Source organism: Pongo abelii, chromosome 4, assembly GCF_028885655.2.
Source record: "Pongo abelii isolate AG06213 chromosome 4, NHGRI_mPonAbe1-v2.0_pri, whole genome shotgun sequence".
Classification (NCBI taxonomy): Eukaryota; Metazoa; Chordata; class Mammalia; order Primates; family Hominidae; genus Pongo; species Pongo abelii.
Window position 1 is genome coordinate 86125239 of NC_071989.2, and position 17659 is coordinate 86142897.

The 17659-nt window shown below is 41.0% G+C and overlaps 1 protein-coding gene across 10 annotated transcripts in view; it reads right to left on the bottom strand.

Annotated features, from left to right (window-relative positions):
* The window catches only part of LHFPL2 (LHFPL tetraspan subfamily member 2), a 157698-nt gene that overhangs the window by 73735 nt on the left and 66304 nt on the right, over positions 1-17659 (bottom strand). For all 10 annotated transcript variants that reach the window (XM_009240837.4, XM_002815684.6, XM_009240838.4 and 7 more), the window contains one exon: positions 5746-5804. The gene's annotated coding sequence lies outside the window, so the exon portion shown is untranslated. The remainder of the gene's footprint in view (positions 1-5745; positions 5805-17659) is intronic.

The window sequence follows — 17659 nt, forward strand, 5'->3', positions numbered from 1 at the left end:
CTGCCCACCCTACTCTCCCAAACTTCCCTTTTAGTCCTCATCATTTCTTGCCAGTGATGCCTTCCTATCTGCTTTCTTGGCCTCTGGTCAGCTGCTCCAGTGGTGCCTTCTTAGTGTTCAACTTTACTTTTTGGCTTAAAAGAAATTTTGTGGCTTCCCAAATTACATTATTTTGTGGCCATACTTACAAAGTGGATGTTATAGTTAAGCCCCCATTCACTCTTCAATTTGACCAACATTTACTGAGCAAATATATGTATCAGGCACTGTGCTGGATAGTCTATAATGTCAGACATTGCACTGGGCATCGAGGATATACTACAAAACTCACACCTGCCCTTGTGAAGTTTATAGTCCATCAAGGGAAGCAACTTTTCATAGAGAGAGAATACCCCTGCTGGAGAGAAGCCCCAGAAGTCTTCTGTGGGATAGGACTAGCTAGAAGTCTCATCAGAAAAAAGATACATTGTCAACATCCAAGTAACAAAATTAGAAAATGACAAAAAGAACTACATCCATTTTGTCTTCAATGCATTTAATTACTCTGATTTGTTTTGTTAAATCTTGAATATCACTGTCGATTTCTACTTTACCATTTTTCCCCTCCAGGGACCCTATATTTGGTCCAATTTATCATCAAGTAAAGGGAGAAGGTTGTTACACTTTCTCTTAATAAATGCTTCCTATACCTATTGACTGCTTCCAAACTGATGGTATAAATGTATCCTATACTCTAATATTGGAATTTAAGAAGATCAGTATCATAACAATTAAACTATGCAAGGAAAAGCCATCTTTCTTCAGCTAAAGATTCTTCATAAAATTTGATAATGGTTTCTATTTAATATAGAAGTATCAATCCTGCTTAATTCCTAGATAGAGCTTTTAACTGTACCACCCATCTGCTCAGTCTGGAAAAATACAACAATGGCGATGTATTTGCTGTGGTTATTACACGAAAGAATACAGGCATCACAGGTCGATACACACAATCAAAGAATTTTAATAAGAAAAGCGGCCAGTGTCTATTGGCACCAACTACAGAGGAACAGAATGACAGAGGATAGCTATCCTCACACCATCACCTCATAAGGGATGTGGCCTATCCTCAAACCCAGACAAGTATGATTCTGAATCAAACACTCTACCCACTGCCTCTCAGAATGCACATAAGTGCTACTACGGCATCAATGTGAAACAAACATACTGATAACCTTACTTATATTACCTTCTCATGTTTCCTACACCTGCTGCTGAAAACTAAGCATCTAGCCAGCAATCATGCCCTTGGCAATATATCTCCATATTTCTGGTACCATGGTAAGAAGACAGTGCTGAATCACTATGGGTAATTAAAAGTCATTTTGTCCTAGATGACTGTTCCTAAACTGATCTCCCGGGGCATAGCAGTACGTGACACCAGGAACATGGTGCCTGCAACAAACGTCAAAGTCAACAATCATGAAGGAGGGGGATCATTTAGCTGAAAACACTGGTTTCATATCCTAGGGAGTGATTGTGAGGGGAAGGCTCTGAGGGCTCCCCTTGACAGCTTCATGAGGCAGTAGAGGCCAAAGGACTGCAAGGAAAGTAAAAATAGATCTTGAGCTATATTACACAAGGCTTAGGTAACTTGTTTGCTATGCATTTTTTCTTTCTTCCCCCCCCCCGCCAATTTTGAATATTTAAAACATTTCTCAAACTCGTTAATTGGCAGACTATGAACAAAACCTTAAAAAAAGAAAAAACCCACTTTCATAATCTTCAAAAACTAATAGGGAAAATAGTATTTTACTTCATAAATTAGAAACTATCCAATTTCATGATACTCTAGAACAGCACTGTGCAATAAAAATATTACTGTAAGCCATGTGTATTAATTAAAATTTTTAGTAGCAACATTAAAAAGCATAAACTAATTTTAATAAATTTCATATAACTCAAAATATCTAAAACATTATTTTGACATGTGATCAGCATAAAAATTATTAATGGAATTTGTACATTCTTCTTTCTAATACTTAACACTTCAAAATCTTGTGTATTTTGCACTTATTGCACATTTCAATTAAGGCACAAAATTTCCATCAGGAATAATTGATCTGGTTTAAAATTTATAAAATTTACAGTAGGAAAAGTAGAATCACATATGAAAGTTGTTCCAAACATACTTAAACATTTTCGAAAAACTGAACTGACTCTCAGTTCTAAATTTTAAAGTAGAAAGAAAACTTCAGTACCTCAGTCGCAGTAGCCATATGTCAAGTGCTCAGCAGCCACACGGGGAGACGCTAACGGGGAGACTCTACCGTATCGGATGGTGCAGGTATAGCGCTTTCACTTTGCCCCTTCGGCTAGAATTCCCCTAGATGGGAAGAGACCTGTCCCCAGTTCACTTGTGAAGAGAACCCAGGAAGACCAACTCCCAGTGCTGCGTTTGCCCATGAGGGAGCCCCACCTTGTGGGGTCATCCTCGGTTTATTCAGATCATCTTCCCTGGTCCAAACTTGCATAACATGATAAAAGGCAGCTCAACAAGACACGGTTCAAACATGAGGGGTTTTAAAACTGCGGATATTTTTTCATGTCTGATTCTCTACCTCCCTTCTTATGTCCTAGTGAATTTACGAGCATGTTTACTGAGATTCATTAGGTGCTAGTTCTGTATGCCCCAGTCTTCAAACAGTACATCATTTACTCTCAGAGCAATCAGGTGAGATAGGTGAGAACCAGACAGGGTGACAGTAATTTGCTCGAGGACATTCACCTAATTATAAGTGGTTACAGCAGGGATTTAATCCCAGAGAGTCTGGATTATTAAAAAGCATGCCTAGTAGAGGCCCCTTATGCTAATCACCCACCCTAAATTCACACTTTTCAAAGCCTTCTCACAATTCTCATGGAATAGACAGGCGAAACTGAGCAGGTATTACCTTTGCCACTTTGCCACTGAGGCACAGGTGGTAAGAGATTCCCCCAAAGAGGCACAGGAAGAGCCTGGCAGAGCAACCCCTCAGACTCCACATCCTGTGCTCTTTCCACGATACCCAGTGCCAGGGAACAGGCAGAGGAACATCTGCTGTTTACTACGTATCACACGCATTCCCATCTTTTTGTTGGTCAATCTTCCCACCACTTTGGGAAGAAAGGATTATCCATGAGTAGAGATGAGAATTCCGCATGGTAATGAAAAGTGCCCAAGGTCACAGAGCCTGCTGGTACCACAGCCGGGGTCCCAATCCAAGTCTGTGTCCACAGAGACAGAACCTCTGCCAAGGACCACCTGACATCAAGGCTTGCCCCACACTGTAGCTGTGCTCTTCGCTCAAAAGAAACCTTCCACCAAGTTCATATAATGCAACTGACTACATAACAGAAAGCAAGATCACCAACGTGGCGAAACCCAGTCTCTGCTAAAAATACAAAAATTAGCTGGGTGTGGTGGCAGATGCCTGTAATCCCAGCTACTTAGGAGGCTGAGGCAGAAGAATTGCTTGAACTGGGGAGGCAGAGGCTGCAGTGAGCCAAGATCATGTCACTGCACTCCAGCCTGAACAACAGAGTGAGATTCCACCTCAAAAAAAAAAAAAAAAACAAAAACAAAAAAAGAAAGCAGGATCAGATTGCTCTACAATTCAGACACAATTCAGAATGTCTGTTCTTGTGTTTGTCTGACTTGATAAAGTGTTATTGTATTTCTATGGGATGAATTCACAACTTTAAAAAAAAGACACAGAGAAGGCTGGTTTTATTAGGTTAAGTATTCAGAGGGGGGCATTTCAAGGGAACATACCACCTGAAGGCATTGGCAGAATGAAATTGGCTTTTCCCCAGAGCAGGATTAAACAGGCCAGTCTGGCAGTGACCAGGGTGACAACCCACAAAGGGGGGACTAAGCCATTACTGGGAAACACGTGAGAAGTGTAGGGCCTCTTCACTTGGGTTTTCACATGCAGCTCCTTAAATAACAGGTAAAATGAAAATCGCTCCTGTTTCCACTCAGGCAGACAGTGCCTGGGAGTAGAAATAAATGCCCCTCCCCAGCACAGGCCTGCCTCCAACGAGAATATCTACAGTTGTAGAACTCTATGAGCAAAAACCAGACCTCACTACCAACCCCAATGTCATCTAGCTGACAAGCATCTGAAATTTTGCATCTGAACAGCACATGGCAGTATTATTAGCCAAACTTTAGACAGGTTTATGAGCAACTGGTTCAGAAAATCACATGTAATAAGTTCCTTAATTTCAACATACAGGCAAAGGTATATATTTTTATTAATAACCTTTATTAATAGAAAATTAATTTCTCCCACCTCCACTAAATAAATATGGAGTAGATAAAGATGATCAGTTTGGGCTGACCGTGGTGGCTCACGCCTGTAATCCCAGCACTTTGGGAGGCTGAGGTGGGCAGATTACTTGAGGTCAGGAGTTTAAGACCAGCCTGGCCAACATGGTGAAACCCCGTCTCTACTAAAAATACAAAAATTAGCCAGGTGTAGTTGTGCACGCCTGTAGTCCCAGCTACTCTACTCAGGAGGCTGAGCCAGGAGAATCATTTGAACCCAGGAGGTGGAGGTTGCAGTAAGCCGAGATCACGCCACTGCACTCCAGCCTGGGTGATAGAGGCAGACTCCACTTCAAAAAAAAGCTTATCAGTTTGATAAGGTGCCAGTGATTAGCCTGCTCAAGACACCATCTGTCTCAGGTCAGCCCTGGCATTCCTATGAGAAGGAATTCTGGTCAAATAATTTCATAACACACAAGTATTTACAATTCCCGTTTAACAACAACAAAAACCTCAAGCTTCCTAACCTAAGCAATAGAAGTTGTTAGAACAACTTAACATTTGAGGAGTCACCAGTTCATTTCATAACATAAGAGCAATTTTTCCTTCCCTAGAATCTGCAAGCTAAAAGACTTTTCTACAAATAAGACGGTATCTGTGAAAATGCTGTGTGCAAATCCCCTCAACATGGCAGACCCTCCTGAAAAGGGTGTCAGTCAGTCCCAAATCCATACCTTGATCTGGCTTCTTTAGGTTGAGCTGAACCTCCAGTTTATAATAAGACCTGAGAGGACCTGGCTGAATAGGCCTCTCCCTTGGGAGAAGCAGGGCTGGATCAAAGTCTTTTGGGACAATTATTTGACTATGTACTGCCTTGATTTTCTTAAATGTGTATTGTACAAGATTACTCAACCTCTATTATGGTCACTAATATTTTCAAAAAGTGACCTTTATAAATTAGAACCTGTAGAATTAATCATAAATCACCTATTAGTCAACTGTTCTAAACTTTTATTCCCACAATCCTTCCATATGAGCTACTACTGAGTAATAAAATTGGGTATTTTTAATCGGCTATCTCTACTTTCTCTGAGAGAAATGATAAAAATGATGAAATGGTCCACAGAGAAGCTCGAAAGGAAAGACAAATTCAGCTATGCCTATTATAAAGAGCTCTGAAACTTGGGTATGAATGGTGACAAACAAAGCATGTCAGAATTGAAGTGTGGCAATTATAGCATTAAATTCAATATCATTTATGAAACTTCACAGGGTTGTTTATAACATTTATGTATGCTGATCCAAGTGATGTTTCTAGCCTTAAAAAAATTAGTGCTGACCACACAGGGTTCAAAAGTTTGAAACACTGCATCTTTTTCAAGAAGTTGCCATTCGCTGGAAAATTGTTTCCAAACAATCACCAACAATAAGGTCATCTGATTTCATTTACTTACCTATTTATATCTGTAGGAATGCTGGGAAGTCTTAATGAACAACTTCAGAAAAATGCCACCTGGAAAAACAAATTGAACAAAGTTAGATTTTAAAAACACACCCACACAAAGAAGACTTAGCATGCAATTTTTTATCTTATTAAAATATGTGATGTTTCAAATATTGGTCCCCAGGCAGCACACAGCTCAACTTGTATTAGAACACTGCCACTCCCCGCAGGAACACCGACACACGAACACAAGGTCCAAACCACTGATGAACCAGAAAAAGTAAAAGGCCAGTGGGGAATGTCCAGCCTGTGAACATGTACCTAATTACATCCTTTCCTTTCCCCTCACAAGGGGACCAACTTAAAAATACAACTTGTGTCCTGGAAGACACTTTATGAATGACCATAAAAAGGCTAAAAAATCCAGAAACAAATTAAGAAATAAAATACAAAATTGTGACTGAAGAAACTATTCTAGCAGCACTTTATATCCTTTTCAGTTATGCTGGTTAATGTTCTAAAGCTAAATTCACAAAGATGTCAAGACTGGGAAAGTGGAAAAAGGGCCATTTTTAGAAAAACCCTAACATAGTAAAAAGAAAAGTTGAAAAGTAAGAACTTATTTAATGATTAGTTTATTTAGAAATCAAGGATTCCTTTTGGTGGTCTCAAAGTCTTTAGGGAACCTTTAGAAAATTATAAGCCTACTAATACATTCGTAAAACAGAGAATCCTCAAATATCTCTTCAGCATTGCTTTGAAATATTAAACATAAATGGAACAAATTTCTAACATAAAGTGTCACAATTACCATTTATTGAAAATCCATCATGCACCTGGGACTGTTATAGGAACATATTACAACCTTTCTAGACAAAGATACCCATTAACAGATGGGGAAACTGATGTTAAAAGAAGTAGAGAACCTTCCTCAATACCACAGGATCTAGGGTTTCCAAACACACCTTTTTCCTCCTATCAGATAATCTTGCTCTTAAAAGAATCTCTTCCACTCTACAAAGCCTATTCATCACCTCCCCAGATAGAAACCACATATTCCTTAATGCAAACTCTAGAAGAAGTTGGCTAGCAGATGACTAGCCAATTAGCTTTTTCTTTTTGCACATTTAAAAGTAATTTCTTCATTTAAAAATGATTAGGCTTATGTTATTTAGGACTACAAGGTAACACTGTATATGAGTAAATATTTAGAAAAAAAGCATTTTGAGTTCATGAGATATTAAAAATGTAATTGGGGTGTATACATATGTATAATTCCACATAAGGCAAATTAAACAGAAAACATTCAACAGCCTCAATTCCACTGATAAGCAAGAAAACAAGAAGTCCACATGCTTATTTTCTATAATCAAATTTTCAAATACAGCCATGGGCTAACAATCAAAATCTGTAATATCAAGCTATGAATGTCCACACTTACATGCAGGTAAGTAGCTTAACATCAGCAGCACCAGTGTTAATCCAAAGTGTACCTGAGGTTGAAAAGCCAACAGTGGCACAAAACTCTATCTAAATATGTCATTTTAGTTTAGTAATAAACTTGAAGATACTGGACAACAGTCACTGGGTTTCACTTTAATAAAAATATACAAAATAATTCTGAATTCATAAAGTCCTTTGTTATAATAGTTAAGGAAACTATGACTTTTTTTTTTTTTGAGACAGAATCTCCCTCTGTCACCCAGGCTGAAGTACGATGGCGCGATCTCGGCTCACTGCAACCTCCACCTCCTGAGTTCAAGCGATTCTCCTGCCTCAGCCTCCCGAGTAATTGGGATTACAGGCATGTGCCACCACCCCCAGCTAATTTTTGTATTTTTAGTAGAGACGGGGTTTCAGCATGTTGGCCAGGCTGGTCTTGAACTCCTGACCTCAAGTGATCCGCCCACCCCGGCCTCCCAAAGTGCTGGGATTACAGGTGTGAGCCACTGCACCTGGCGGAACGATGACTTTTTAAAAATGGTTCTTTGTTAACTTAATTACTTGCTAAATTCTAAACATTTCCCACAATTTTATTTTACCCTTTAGGGGAAGTCATGATCAGTATTTTTATCTGGAAATAGCTTCTGTGAAATATGCCACTAGGATTATTATGAATGAGTCTGTTATAAATGGAGTTCTTGATCAACATTTCCTTATTTCTAAAAGCTAAATGAGTCACAACAAAATGAGTCACTTCAACCTTGGTACTGTTCAAAATTCAAAGATAACATTTTTTAAAATCTCCCTTTTTTACATATAAACCAAGCAAAGCTCTGGACAGTTAAGACAGTCAAGACCCTAACAGTAACACAAAAGGCAGAATTGTATCACAGTTCCCACCTAAAGCTTTCCAAATTCACAATGACAGTAAAAAGCATTTTCTAGAATCAATTAATTTGACCCAAAGCTTTGAAGATAAAAGGCATTTAGGAATAGGTTCTTAGTATCATGATTAAGCTTTTCTGACAAAGAAGTAACATCTTGTGAAACCACCAAAGTAATCAGGAAGACAAAAACATGCCAGTTCTGTTCTGGGTTTGGTTAGTTTACAGGGTGTGATTTTCATTTTGTTAAAATATGCTATTTCAAAAATACAGTATACTAAAAATATACTAAGTCACAGAGCCTTCAAACATTCACCTAAAAAGTTAATATATCAGGACTGTCAGGCATTGTTCTATGTATTAGAACAGTGTCTTTATTTCTAGTTTTCATCTTGGCATCTGTTTTTTAGAAACATTGGTCCGTTATTACTTAAAGTTTATGAAGTAATAAGAGACCAATGTTTCTGAAAAACAATTTTTGTGAATTAATTTGTTTGCTTTCACAAAACCCCTGAAGTAGCTACCAGTATTATCCCATTTTAAAGATGAGGAAGCAAGCAAAAAGAAACTTATCCAAAAGTTACATGGCTTGCAAGAAGTGGTGTTAATATTCAAATCCATATACATGATCACATTTTATCCTAACAACTATATAATGCAAGCAGGAGAGAAAATTTTGGCCTCATTTTAACTATGAGGGAAACAAATTCCTGAGGAATAAGGGCTGGCTTCCTCAAAGGCACGCAGCTAGTCAGTAACAGGGGTCAAGAACTGCTAGGGGCATCTACTGCTAAGGCTGTACTGCTTTTTCATTTGTTCATTTTTGTCTTGGATACTATAAATCAACATGTAAAACTCAGTGTAAAGAGTGTGGTTCCTCTAATCACTGAGAAGACACTTCAGGATCCTCTCATGGGATGTGCTGATGACAAGAACATCAATTAGAGCACATACAAAGGTATTCTCACGCTGCCAGGTCACCTTTTTTCCATTTTCCTAAATGCAAATATGGGTTTTTATTCACTTACTGGTTGTTAAACACATGGGTTCATGTAAATATTGGTCTTTATCTGTATATATGTATATTATTAGTCTGCTTGGCCACTTACAGTCCAATCAAAGTAGGCACTGTTTATTCCAACAAACATTCTAAATAAAATTAAAACTACCGTGTTTTTGCACATTAAGGAGTTAAAAAGTCTTCACTTCCCATTCATCTCCATTTGGGCTGCATGCCCTTCTGTTACACTTCCGGATGTGAGGAGAAACAATAGCTGCCTTTAGTGCCGCACAGAGAACACGGCCCCCACGTGATGGGCACCAGCACTTATTTATTGAATTGAATTGCCAAAAACAGGAAGCAGAGTTGTAAGACCCCTTTTGTCAGTTACAGATTGCTAAGACTTGAAGTGCACTGATTTGAATTGTTTGATGTTACTCTGTAAAACTAGAACCAAGGAGTGAAAATTACCTTGGAAATGACAGGGGTGAATTTCAGCTGAATGAAGAAAGAACTTTGTAATAAACAGAGTTGCCCCGAGGTGGTCCAGGTTGCCTCTGGGGTGGGTTAAGAAACAGTAGGTCAGGATCACAGAGGCCACAGAGAGGGAAAGTCTCAGCAACTGTCCTCTCACAATCCTTCCCTGAGACCTGAGGTCTATGCCCATCCACGGCAAGAATGGGAGCTTCATGGCAGAGCACTGTGTATCACAGGACACTCTGCGATTCATTTTCTCATTTTATAGGCACTATTACTAAAAGGGGGCCGGAGTGTGGGTGGGAGAGACATCTTTACTATCCCCATTTTATAAACCAAGAATTTGAGCCACTTAAGCTAAATCACACCACTAGTAAATGCTAGAATACGGGCTTCAATCTAGGACTTCTGACCCCCCAGGCAGGCCAGTGTATTTCCAGCTAGGCAATACCGCAACAACCAACATAAGATGCCTGCAACCATCATTCTTATTAAGTATTATCTCCCCATATTAAGAACAGGGGCAAGGATGGGCCCCAAAGACTTGAAGCACCGAGGCAAATACCAAAGCAAGATTAGCTAAAACAAAAATACTGTAAGAGCTCTGCTACTCTCACAAAACCATCCCTTCTACCTGACTAGGAAGAGCTCATTATATTTTCAGTAGACACACCCTCTAAGGCTTTATTTACATGAGTCAACTAAAGGAATAATTGTCCAAATCCTACTTTACTGTGCTCTACTGATACAACAAATGCTCGGAGAAGTCTGTCCACATTTTAAGGGGAGTATATGGCCACATACTATGCACAAAGAGCACTCCGCATTTCTGCAGCCAAAGCATTAATCATTGCTCCAGAACTAGGCTGGTGTAACTTTTTTTTAAAGTCTGAAATGCACTCTGACAACAGGTCCCGGACAACGTCACAATTGTGTCTGACAACAGGAGTTTAACAGAACTGGGTCAGCCACTGAAGGATTGCTGAACCTTGCAAGATTTTCAAGGAAAGACATGAGAGTGTCGAGTTTCATGAACCGTCTACCAAGCACAGAGAGTGGCAGCTTGCCAAAGGCTGGACCGTGTTAAATGCATGTGAGACGCTGGGAACCTGAACCCCAACAATGCCCGCCCTGCCACTCAACCACAGTGGTGAAAGACTGAGGTTCAAGTTTCCAAAGACCTCACGGACTCTAAGCCAAACGTTGCTAATCAGGAAAACTTCCTTAAGGAAGGAGAAACTCCTTGATTCAAACATTATCCCATCAACGTGAAGCTGTTAGAGAGTATGTTTTTAAATATCTAGGTACAACAGAATAGCCTATAACGTGCCAGCCACAAGTCATATTCAATTATACTGCTTTTTAACATGCCAGGTTTGCACATCAAAACACTGCTATTGTTATTCCCACACTGCTGGGACCATGTTCATTCACATAATTCTTACCTCTTCCCCAATATTTAGTTATAAATCTATGGGACAACAAGGTCCTTGAGAAGAAAACTAATTCTAGCTTACTCCTCTCAATATCTCTTGCACTCAACATAGGGCATGACATAGAGTAGACAATTCATAAATGTTTACTGAATAAACAAAAGGATCATTGCCCTATGAACATTTCCTACAGATAGTAGTTAGAAAAGTCAGGCTATGTAGAAGAAAGAAATACTGGGTTAACGAGGGTGGAGAAAATCATCAGGCAAACATGACAGCAGGAATTCCAGCATGAGAAGAAAGCGCAGGAGGCAAGGAGGAATCACAGGCAGCAACGGAGAACAGGGTAGCAGTGACGCTGTCCAAGGCAGGGGGGATCCTCCAGTGGGTGTGTTTCCAAAACACCAGTGTCTGGACGCACCTCTGTGAACTCCTTCTACTGTAGAGTAGCCCTAGACTATGAGTGATGAAGGAGAGTGACAGGGGAGCAAATGTGTATAGGTAATTCTGAGAAACCCTCCTCCAGATGACAATTACTCAATTGTCTTGCTTTTAACCTTGAATATATATATACGTATATATATACTATATATATATATACATATGATCATTTTGCAAGACAGAAACTACTGTGAATAGTGTTGAGCACAAGCAATGTGCAATCCTCATCAAATATCCTACTTGTTCCAGAATAGGTTATTTAAGATCCACAGACACAGGCCCATTACAGGCAGACAGGTGAGTGCAGCACACTTGGGGAACAGGCCAGGCAAACAGGTGGCCACAGTGAATAACTCGGGCTGTAAGTGCTGACAAGCGCTTTCTGTGCCTGACAGTTCTTAGTAGTCTGCATTCCAAATCTAGGCATAAGCTTTAAGTAATAACAGACCAATGTTTCTGAAAAGCAGATGCCAAGATTAAAACTAGAAGACAAGACATAGAGTAAGGGAGATGTAGGGAAGGAACACTCTCATGGAGGCATCTGGAAAGAGAAGGTGGAAAAGCCTCCGATTCCTTCTCGCATCTTTCCTTTTCCAAAGGCAGCACTCAAAATCAGGTAAATGGAAATTGTCCTCTTAAAACACACCCGTCTCCAGCTCATCTGTCCTGGAGTTTGCTGCACACTGCCCATCGCAGGTCATGGTGTTGTGCTCCTCTCCTTTTTTGGCCTGTGTGTACCCTGAACTCGATGCTGCATTCTGCAAACCTCAGATTTGAGGCCCAGGGCATCTACCTCTGTAACTATTTTGCCTCTATATCCTTCCCAACTCCATGTGTGAAACTCTGCTCAAGACCCAACTTCAGTGTCATCTTCCACGCAGCCTTCTCTGAACCCACCCTCGCCTCTGCCCTCTCCATGCCGCCCTTCTCTGAGCTCAGAGAGTGAGTGGTCACATCCACCATACTAATAATTATTCGCTTGTCTAACTCCCTGTTTCAAGTCCATCCACTCATCTCATGGCTCACATTTACAAACTGTGGCTTGGGATGACATCCAAAAATGACCAAAACAGTCCTTGACTGGGAAGGACTAACAGAGGGTGAGGCAGGCCCCCCAAAATCACAGATATTCATACTTGTCCCTTGCTTCATTCAAATCTCCATGCAAACATTACCTCCTTCCCTGACTACCCTCGCTAAATGTGCAACACACCCCTCTGTGCCTCCAGCACTGCCTGTCCACAGCTCTCACCACTGCCTGGCGCCCATCATATGGATGGAGAAGGTGGATACACAGAGACAGAAATGTCTAGCTAGGTAAGTACAGAAATAGATCTGAATTTTTAAGTTAGTTGTCTATCCACTAGGATGTAAGCTCCCTGAAGACAAGGCTTTTAATCAGTTTTGGTCTGTGATATATAGATCCCTAACACCAACAATAGTGCCTGAGAAATAACGCACTCTCTCAGTAAATATCAGTTGATGAATACACGCGTGGGCAGATGATAATGTCTTGACCAAATGCTGGGGGAAAAGGAGATCAGACGAGATAGGGAGGACATTTTGCTCTGTTGAAGCTTTTAAGGTTTGAAGTACCTAGCTGGGCAACCAGGTAGGGGGGATTCCAGTAGCGCAGGCAATATAGTTTGGAAAATTGCCAACATATAGGAGGTGACTGAAGTCATAGGTAAGAGTGAGATTACCCCCAGAAAAGCATGTGAGGTAAGTAAGGAAAGAGCTGGCTACTATATAGTAAAAACAAAAAATAGCATCTACCTCAGAGGGATGTATGTATTAAAGGAGTTAGTGCATGTGAAATATCTGAGCTATCTCTTCAAGCCTTAGCCAAATAAGTCTACAAAGTACACTATATATATATATGTATATATACATGTGTATATATACGTATGTGTATATATACGTGTATATATACGTATGTGTATATATACGTATGTGTATATATACGTGTATATATGTGTGTATATATATACACACACACATATATATATACACTAACTAAATATATGAGGACATCGTAAGACTGTGAAAGACCACTTTCAGTGCCAAATGACAAGTATTTGGGCACAGTATGGACCTAAAAATTGAACATTTACACCAGGCTGTGTTTTTCTTTTTTAGGGCTAGGAGTTACTCAAGAGTTGTTCAGAGTTTAACAGATACTCTATTTAACAGATACAGAGTTTAATAGATACTCCTGCATTATCTACAGCAGCAGTCCCCAACCTTTTTGCCAACAGGAACCTGTTTCCTGGAATACAATTTTTCTATGCGCAGTGGGTAAGGGAGAGATGGTTTTGGGATGAAACTGTTCCACCTTAGATCATTAGGCATTAGATTCTCATAAGGAGCACGCAACTTAGATTTCTCGCACGCACAGTTCACAATAGGGTTTGTGCTCCTATGAGAATCTAATGCTGCTGCTGAGCTGTCAGGAGGTGGAGCTCAGGCCGTAATGCTCGCTCGCCAGGTCCTGCTGTGCAGCTTGGGTCCCAAAAAGGCTTGGGCACCCAAGACCTACAGTGTGAAATAACACTGCATTGCTTCTTATTATCTAGTGGGGAAGAGAAAACAGGCAGGAACTCAATTTCCTGGAACAGGGCATACAAGGAAAAAACTCATTTCTACAAGATCCATGAACAGAATTGTCTACCATGGTGGGTGCAAGCACTATAGTGACAGCCTTAAACCCAATCCACGAGGAGAAAAACTTGGCACAGACTAAAAAGTAGTGACAAATGTGGCATTTGAGCTAAACTGAAAGGATGACTTAAATGTAAAGGTCCAATTTTAAGATAGGAAAAAATACTGGTTGGCTTAGGTGGTTAGCTTTTAAGTTTGCAACTAACTATAGCTTAGCTAAAAATAACCACCCCAAGTGAATGGCAGGGAAACAAGCGTCACTACGGCTGCCCCACTTAGAAGAGTTAGTCAGGGAAGTTGAGGCCAACACACTCAACTGCTGAAACAGCAGGGAAGGGCATGTTGGAGGTATCTCTGCAGAGGGGGGTCTCTCAACAGAGGGACCTGTAAATTTCACTGGTTAGGGCAGAGGAGGAAGTGAGCAGAGCTCCTGCACAGCCTGTCTCTCTGCTTTTATCTTTTTTCCCCGTTAGAATTTGACTTAAAATTTTGAAGAAAGCACTCACTGTTGAAACAAACACTTTGGAAGCCACTGCCCTGGACCCAAATAATTCTGGGGGAAAAACAAATCACAAGTTTTAAAATTCTAATTTTTTGCCCATTTTTAAATTGATTCAAGATTATCTTGATGGCTACCATGAGGGTAGGTTTGTGCAGAGATTAAGTAGTATGTAAGTTTTAGAATTCTGTAATGTTTGAATTTTGTATAATAGAAATGAACACTTTTCTCATCAAAAGTGCCTAACTAAGATCGTTTACTTCAAACTACTTGTCTTTCCTACATTTTATAGGAAACACATTGTAACTAAATCCAATAGAAGCAAATACCCAAAACAGATGAAAATTTCTCTTTTAATGCCAGCTCTTCTCCCAATTCCCAAAGAGGACGAGAGTACGCTCACAACGAGAACTATGAAGCATTATTTACATAATGTCTGTTCTAGCTTAGAGGAGGAAGTTTTGTCTTCAGACTGAAGAGGCCCACTAACAGTGGGCGTGAAGATACTGGTCCGTGGGGAGTATTTCACATTTCCCTCTAGCTGTTTAAGACGTGGGGAGGGTGCCCTCTGTACACCAGGCCCAGCCCTCTGGCAGCAGGGCAAAGGCCCGGCCTGGCCCCAGGAGGAGAGGCTGAGCTGGGATATCCTTCCATACCCTCTAACCCTTCCCTGTGGCCCATGGCACACATGTGAGAGCCAGTTGGTCGGGGTTAAAAGTACAGTCTGGACAGAGGGCCCAGCCCAGCTAACTGGCCCACATAGCAACTGAACCCTGACCCTGGCCTCACCATCTCCATTCTCTAACCAAATGTGTTAATTGGCTGCAGATTCTTGAACTATGTCTCAGATGCATTTCCCAACTAACAACAACAAAAAAGTGATGGGACATAATTTTGTCTAGTAAGGGAAAACGGTTTTAACTAAACCACTGCTGATCAGCAAATTCAACAATCAGTGGTAAACAACCACCTACAATTGATTGAAGTCCTTTTCCCCACAAGATTCTTCTGTGCTAACGGGTTGCAGATGCCTCGCTGAAACCTTCAGAAAACACTGTCCTCAGAGGCAATTCTGCTGATGCATGTTCTGGTTCCTGAGCTTTCGCTTACGTGAAGTGAAGGCTATTCATGCTAAAGCAGGGTGATTCTTCCTCTCTCCAGACCTGTTCTTGCTGTGCATCACCAAACACCTCACCACCTCAGTCTCTCTGTGTGACTCAGAACTGCTGGCTGTCAGAGCAGGAAGGACCTCAGAGAGACTCTGGCCCAAAGTCATCATTTCATAAAAGAATAGAGACGTAAAGTGACAAAAGGTCTTGGTGGCAGAGCTAGGGACTGCTAAACAGACACTGCTTCCTAATCCTGTGTTCTTGCCAGTGGATTATAGAACAGGCTGCGCAGCCTGTGCCTCAGGGACCACGTGGCAAGAAGGAGGCTGCAGGCAACCCCCCCAGGGCAGCAGCTCTTGATCTGTTTCCTATATTAGGGTTAAACACAAGATTTCATTTGAAAGAAAGGGCTCCGCTATAAATAAACACACACCTTGAAAACCACCACATGGAGGGCCAGGCACAGCGGCCCTCCCATGTAATCCCAGCACTTTGGGAGGCCGAGGTGGGTGGATCACAAGGTCAGGAGATCGAGACCATCCTGGCTAATATGGTGAAACCCCGTCTCTACTAAAAATACAAAAAATTAGCCGGGCGTGGTGGCACGCACCTCTAGTCCCAGCTACTCGGGAGGCTGAGGCAGGAGAATCACTTGAACCTGGGAGGCGGAGGTTGCAGTGAGCCAAGATTGCACCGCTGCACTCCAGGCTGGTGACAGAGCAAGACTCCGTCTCAAAAAAAGAAAAAAAGAAAAACCCACATGGCAAAACTAACTCCACAAAATGTCAAAAGAGAGAAATAACTAAAAACATAGGTTTTATTTTAATGAATGTGTCTTTTTTAAATGGAACAAGCAAAGAAAACAGCACTAAAACAAAATGTTATAGCTTAAGAGTTCTCTCGTTTATTTTTCCCTGACCAGGAAAATAACACACACACTACAAAAGACAAAGAGAAGAAAAACAGAGGGAAGATAGTGTAATTTAGTTTCTAGGTCTCTGGAAAAGTCTTCATCCTGCACAGATTGAACAATTTCAAGAAGTAGAGTCGCAGAGGTCATTTAATCTTCTAATTTAAATTTGTAAAACTTTCTTTTTGGAGACAGGGTCTTGCTCTGTCACCCACGCTGGAGCACAGTGGCCTGGTGCAATCTTACAGGGATGAGCCACTGTGCCCAGCCAAAATATGTAAGATAAATCTGGCCGGGCGCAGTGGCTCACGCCTGTAATCCCAGCACTTTGGGAGGCCGAGGCGGGTGGATCATGAGGTCAGGAGATCGAGACCATCCTGGCTAACACGGTGAAACCCCATCTCCACTAAAAATACAAAAAATTCTCCGGGCGTGGTAGTCCCAGCTACTCCGGAGGCTGAGGCAGGAGAATGGCGTGAGCCCAGGAGGCGGAGCTTGCAGTGAGCCGAGATCGCGCCACTGCACTCCAGCCTGGGCGACAGAGCGAGACAGTCTCCAAAAAAAAAAAAAAAACAGATAAATTTTTACTCAAAAAAGAATGAAAGAAATTAGAGTCTTCATAAATTACCCACGAAAAAGTAAATAAATACGTAAAGGTAAGTCTCCCAATTTTACCTTTTGCTCTCCTTTCCGCTAAGCACCTTTATCAGCCTTAAATTTCTTCCATTCCTAAAAAAACAAGTCCTCCGCACAGGTGCTCACGAACCATGAGCTGTGTCTCTTTAAGGGCAGTGGAGGGAGGGAAACTGGTTTGCCACTATGCGGTTGGCGTCTGAACTGGATACAATTTGCAGGAGAAGAGAGGGCCCCAGGGACACTGGAAATTCAACAAGTCACCAAGAACTATGTTCACTGTGGTTTGACATTCCACAAATAACCTTTTCTTTGACTTTTCAATTCTTTGTCATTCTAGGCTCCTACTGCAGCCAGATGAATTTAAAATCTTCTGACAATCTTTTTTTGTTTGTTTGTTTCTTAACTTTTACTTTAGGTTCAGGGGTACATAG